This window comes from Castor canadensis, chromosome 8, assembly GCF_047511655.1.
Source record: "Castor canadensis chromosome 8, mCasCan1.hap1v2, whole genome shotgun sequence".
NCBI classification, from domain to species: Eukaryota; Metazoa; Chordata; class Mammalia; order Rodentia; family Castoridae; genus Castor; species Castor canadensis.
Window position 1 is genome coordinate 97,652,040 of NC_133393.1, and position 6,136 is coordinate 97,658,175.

The 6,136-nt window shown below is 40.2% G+C and overlaps 1 non-coding gene and 1 pseudogene across 1 annotated transcript; one reads left to right on the forward strand and one right to left on the reverse strand.

Annotated features, from left to right (window-relative positions):
* The first annotated feature begins 1,421 nt into the window (after nucleotides 1-1,421).
* On the forward strand, nucleotides 1,422-2,966 carry LOC109686098 (coiled-coil-helix-coiled-coil-helix domain-containing protein 2 pseudogene; annotated as a pseudogene).
* Nucleotides 1,605-1,676, reverse strand: Trnas-aga (transfer RNA serine (anticodon AGA)). The gene has a single exon. It is a non-coding gene; the product is annotated as a tRNA-Ser (tRNA).
* Nucleotides 2,967-6,136: the final 3,170 nt, after the last annotated feature.

Below are 6,136 nucleotides of genomic sequence, written 5' to 3' on the forward strand. Positions count from 1 at the left end.
CTTTCCCCCTCTTTTGGCCCTGTTAGTCCTACCCCATGGAGGAGAAAAAGGTAAGGCAGAAAGCTGCTGGTCTCTGGTAGGGGATCCCTAAACTGTTCTTCCAGTTAAAAGGCTACATTGGAGCCAGGCATTGGTGGCTCACGCCTGTAATCCTAGCTACTTAGGAGGCAGAGACCAGGAGGATCGTGGTTCGAAGCCAGCCCAGGCAAATAGTTCAACCTATGTCAAAAAAGCCCTTCACAAAAAAGGACTGGTGGAGTAGCTCAAGGTGTAAACCCTGAGTTCAAAAAAAAGTAAAAAAGAAGAAGAGGAGTAGGTCTCCAGGGACACAGTGCCAAAATTGGAAGACACAAGAACTAGGCACTAAAAAGTCCAACACTGTTTGAAATTACTAAACTCTAAATCCCTGGAGAACCCCCATGACTCTATAGTTTCTATATACAAAAAAGTGTGTAATCCTTAAAGCCTTTCTTGCAAAATCTATCAAAAAGCAAGAACACTGCAGGGCACTGCTGGCTCATGCCTGTAATCCTAATTACTGCGGGAGGCAGAGATTAGAGGGATTAAAATTCGCAGCCATCCCCTGGGCAAAGAGTTCTTGAAATTCTATCTCAAAAATACTCAACACAAATAAGGGCTGGTGGAGTGGCTCAAGTGGTAGAAGGCCTGCCTAGCAAGCATGAAAGTGTGGGGCCCTGAATTCAAACCCCAGTACTCCCAAAACAATAAGTAAATAAAAAAGCAAAAATGTTTGTTCTTCCTATCAAGAGAGGCCCTGAGTTCAAAACCCAGTACTATCAAAATATATATATAAATCCCACTTTTTCAGCCTTGTACTGAAAAAGTGGTATATATATTACTATAGGTTAGTGCAGAATAAATGAAAATAAATTACACCAGCACCCAGGAGACTGAGGCAGGAGGACCATGAGTTGAAAGCCAGCCTGGGGTATGTGGTGAGACATTACATCAAAAAATGCATAAAATTAGAAAAGAAAATGTAGAACTATATTTATTTATGTAGAAAATCCTAGAGTCAAATTTTTAAAAGAGAAAACTGGCCACGTGACAGTTCTCATGGCTCATGCCTATAATCCTTGTTATTGGGAGGCTAAGATCAGGAGTTTTGCAGTTTGAGGCTGGCCTAGACAAATAGTTTTCACGGTTCCATATTCAAAATAACCAGAGCAAAATGGCCAGGCTCCAGAGGCTCATGTCTGTAATCCTAGCTACACAGGAGGCAGAGATCAGGAGGATTGAGGTTTGAAGTCAGGCCAGGCAAATAGTTCGGGAGACCCTATCTCAAAAACACCTTCACAAAAATAGGACTGGTGATGGCTCAAGGTAAAGGCCCTGAGTTCAAGCCCCAGTACCATAAAAAAAAAAAAAAAAAAAACCAAACCCAGAGCAAAATGGACTGAATGTGTGGTAAGCAGTAGATTGATTACCTGCTTTGCAAGTGTTAAGTGTTAAGCCCTGAGTTCAAACCCCAGTCTCACCAAAAAAAAAAAAAAAAAAAGAAATTAAGAAAATGTATTTAAAATAGCATCAAAAAGAATAAAACACCTAGGAATAAATATAGCAAAAGCAGTGTAAAAATGTTTTTGGAGTACTGGGGTTTGAACTCAGGCCTCATGCTTTCTAGGCAGGTGCTCTACCACTTGAGCCACACTCCAAACCTTTCTTGCTTTAATTATTTTTTCCTATAAGGGCTCATTTTTTTTTTTTTGACTGAAGCCATGCTACCTACCTGGGATTACAGGTGTGCCCCACCATACCTAGCTGTTGCTTACACCTCAAGCCACTGCTCCAGTCCTTTTTTGTGATTGGGTTTTTTTATTGAGATAGGGTGTTATGAACTATTTGCCCAGAATCATCCTGATCCCTGCCTCCTGAGAAGCTAGGATTACAGGTGTGAGCCACCGGTGCCCGGCTCAACAAAATGTTTAAAGAATTGATCCTCCCCAAACACTTCCAGGAAATCAAAGAGGAAGGGACACTTCCTAACTCATTCTAGAAGGCCAGCATTACTCTGCCATCAAAGGCAGATAGGTTCTAGGAGAAAAGAAAACCGTAGACCCATATGCCTTGTGAATATTGATGCCAAAATTCTCAAAAAAAAAAAACAAACCAGCAAATTGAATTCAGTACCATATTCTAAGGATCATACATCATGAACCAGTAGGATTTATTCATGGAATGTAAAGATGGGTCAATGTATGAAAACCACATTAACAAAAAGAAGGAGAAAAATCACACCATCATCTCAATTGATCCATAAAGGTATTTGGCCAAATTCAACACTCATGTTGAAAATACTAACAAATTTTAGGAATAAAAGGAAATAACCTCACCATAATAAAAGCTACTAAAAGGAAATAACCTCACCATAATAAAAGCTACATATGAAAAACCCTGGCAGAGTTTTGCATTTCTAGAACCCAAGCTGCCTCCCACTTAGGATACTTATGTGGAAACAGAAGCCACACTTCTTGTGTGGCTCCTCCAGCCAGCAGGGCCTCCTGGTCCCTCAGATAAGAGCTGCACCTTGACCAGTGCCTGAAACTCAGCTCCAACTTCTGCAGTTGGCTGTCGCCTGATGGCCCCAATGGCAACCACCACACCTGGTATGGCTGTGGTTCTGCTGTTAGGCACACACTGGGTCATGCCATCACTGGGGGCTTCAGCAGAGGTGGAAATGCTGGGTTCTCTAAGCCTGATAGCACTTACCAGGAGCCCCAGGGAGCCCAGCTGGTACAACAGCAGCAACAGCAGCAGCTTGGTGGCCCTTGCTTTTATGACATAAAATAGTTTTTGGAGAGTGTCTAGCACCAGGCTGACTTTAAATTCTGCAAGCGTTTCAAAGAGGTGCTGAAACAGTGCAGACTTGCAAATGGATTAATCTAACCAAGAAGTTCAAATTGAAGAAATGGAAAATTGCCCTGTATAGAGGTTTACTGAGATAGGTTAGAGTTTGGTGTTTTTTGTTTTTGTTGTTTTTTGGTGGGACTGGGGTTTTAACTCAGGGCTTTACATTTGCAAAGCAGGCATTTGATCACTTGAGACACATCTCCAGTCCATTTTGCTCTGGTTTTGAGAACTATTTGCTTGTCTTCAAACTGTGATCCTCCCAATTTCAAGTTCCCAGATAGATAGGATTACAGTTCAAACCCCAGTCCCAGAAAACAAACAAACAAACAAATAAAAAAAATTGCCAAAAGAAATTAAAGGAGCCGGGTGCCAGTGGCTCACTCCTGTAATCCTAGCTAATCAGGATCTCTGAAGCCAGCCCAGGCAAATAGTTTTCGAGACCCTATCTTGAAAAAACCCATCACAAAAATAGGGCTGGTGGAGTGGCTCAAGGTGTAGGCCCTGAGTTCAAACCACAGTTCTGCAAAAAAAGAAAAGAAATTAAAGGAGACATAAATAAATTGAAAGAAAATACATCCCATGTTCATGGATTGGAAGATTTAAGATTATTAAAATGTCAATACTGGGCTGGAGATATGGCTCAAGTGGTAGAGCACTTGTCTAGAAAGCACACACACACAAAAAGATGTTAATACTACCCAAAGCAATCTACAGATTCAATTTGAGAACCCTGTCAAAATCTCAATGATGTTTTTAACAGAAATAGAAAACCTCATCCTGGGCTGCTGGGAGTGGCTCAAGTGGTAGAGCACCTGCCTGGCAAGTATGAGGCCCTGAGTTCAAATCCCAGTATTGCCAATACATACAAACATAAAAGAGAAGCTCATCCTAAGATGCAAGTCAAAGCTAAAAGGAGATATCATATAATATTCATAATTTTAAAAATTGGGAGTCAGAAATCAGGAGGATCATGGTTCAAGGCCACACTGGGCAGAAAGTTAATGAGACCCAACCTCAACAGAAAAATCTGGGCATGGTGGCACACACCTGTCATCACAGCTACTAGGAAGCATAAATATCATTGTAGTCAGGCCAACTGGGGCAAAAAGTGAATCCCTATCTCAAAACTAACTAGAAACATAAGGGCTGGAGGTGTGGCTCAAGTGGTAGAATGTCTGAATAGCAAGAGCAAAGCCCTGAGTTCAAAGCATAGTAAAAGAAAGAGAGAGAGAGAGACAGACAGACAGAGAAAGGGAGGAAGAAAGGAAGGGAGGAAGAAAGAAAGAGAGAATCGGTATTGCTGAGGATGTGGAGAAATTGGAGCACTTGTGCACTGTAGGTAGGAATATGAATGGCATAGGTGTTGTAGGAAGAAGTACGGAAGCTCTTTGAAAAGTAAAAAACAAAATTACCATAGGATTTACCAAGTTCAATTTTGCATATATAGCAAAAAGAATTAAAAGCAGGATCTCAAAAAGATATTTACACATCTCCATATTCACAGCAGTACTATTCATAATAACCAAGAAGTGAAGTAACCCAGTGTCTCTCTATGGACGAATGGGTGAGAAAACTGTTCATCCAAATGGATCTTAACTTATGATGGTTTGACTTATTTGACTATACAATGGTGCAAAAGTAAAACATAGCTGGGCGCTGTTGTAATTCTAGCTACTCAGTAGGCAGAGATCAGGAGGATTGTGGTTCAAGGCAAGCCCAGGCCAATAAAAACTTCTCTCAAAAAACCCATCACAAAAAAAAAAAAAAAAGTGCTGGTGACTGGTTCAAGGTGTAGGCCCTGAGTTCAAACATCAGTACCAAAAAAAACCAGAAAACAAAACAAAAGTGAAATGCATTCAGTAGAAATAGTACTTCAAGAAAATTTTTTGTGGTGCTGGGAATCAAACTTAGGGCCTTGAGTAGGCTAGGCAAGTTCTCTACCACTGAGCTATACCCCAGTTTGTCACTGCAGGCTTGAAGTTTGATCTTTTGATCTTTTCAAACTTCATTACAATATGTAATTCAATACAACAATATGTTATTCAAAAACAACAATATGTTGGGCTTTTTTGTTTTGTTTTGTTTTTGGAGGTACTGGAGTTTGAACTCAGGGCTTCACTGTTGCTATGCAGGTGCTCTTACCGCTTGAGCCACTCCACCAGTCCAGCAATGTAGCACTTTGGCAAGGGGCTGGGTTGCAGTAGTGAGCCACAGCTGCCAGTCACAAGATCATGAAAGCAAACAACTGATAGTCCACAGTGTATGGTGTTGCCAGCATTTTTTGGATTACAGATATTCAATAAATTACATAATATATTCCACACTTTATTTTAAAATAAACTTTGTGTTAGATGATTTTGCCCAATTTTAGGTTAATGTAAGTATTTGAGCACATTTAAGATAGGCTAGGCTAAGCTATGAAGTTTGTCACTTTAGGTGTATTAAATGCATTTGGATTCAGAATACTTTCAATTGAGGATGAAAGATAGGACGTAACTCCAATTGTAAATTGAGTGTTTGTGCATACAATGGAATATTCTTTAGCCTTAAAAAGGAAGGAAATTGCTGGATGAGGTTGTATACTCCTGTAATCCCAGTACTCAGGAGGTTGAAACAGGAGGACTGGAAATTTAAGAGCAGCCTGGGTACATTGAGACCCTGCCACAAAAGGAAAAAAAGGGAAATTCTGACACGTTACAACATTGATGCACCTTCAGAACATTATGCTAAGTGAAATAAACTAGTCATAAAAAAGACAAATCCAGTATAATTCCCTTTACATGAGGGTATTTAGAGTACTCAGATTCATAGTAACAGAAAGTGGAGGTTGGTTACTAGTGACTGTGGGGAGGGGAAAATAGTCAGCTGTTGTTTAATGTATATAAAGTTTCAGTTTTGCATAATGAAAGGGTTCTGGAGATTGGCTGTTTAACAATGCAAATTAATTGGGGGGGGCATGCCAGTAACTCATGCCTATGAAACTAGCTACTTGGGAGGCTGAGATCAGGAGGATTGGGGTTCGAGGCCAGCCTGGACAGATCCCATCTCCAAACCAGAGTGAAAAATGGACTGGAGGTGTGGCTCAAACCATAGAATGCCTGCTTTGCAAGTATGAAGCCCTAAATTCAAACCCCAGTCCCACAAAAAAAAAAAAAAAAACAAATTTAACACTACTGAACTGTATACTTAGAAATGGTTAAAATGGTAAATTTTATTTTATATCTTTTTACTATGATTTTTTTGTTTTTATTTTTTGCATTTTGTT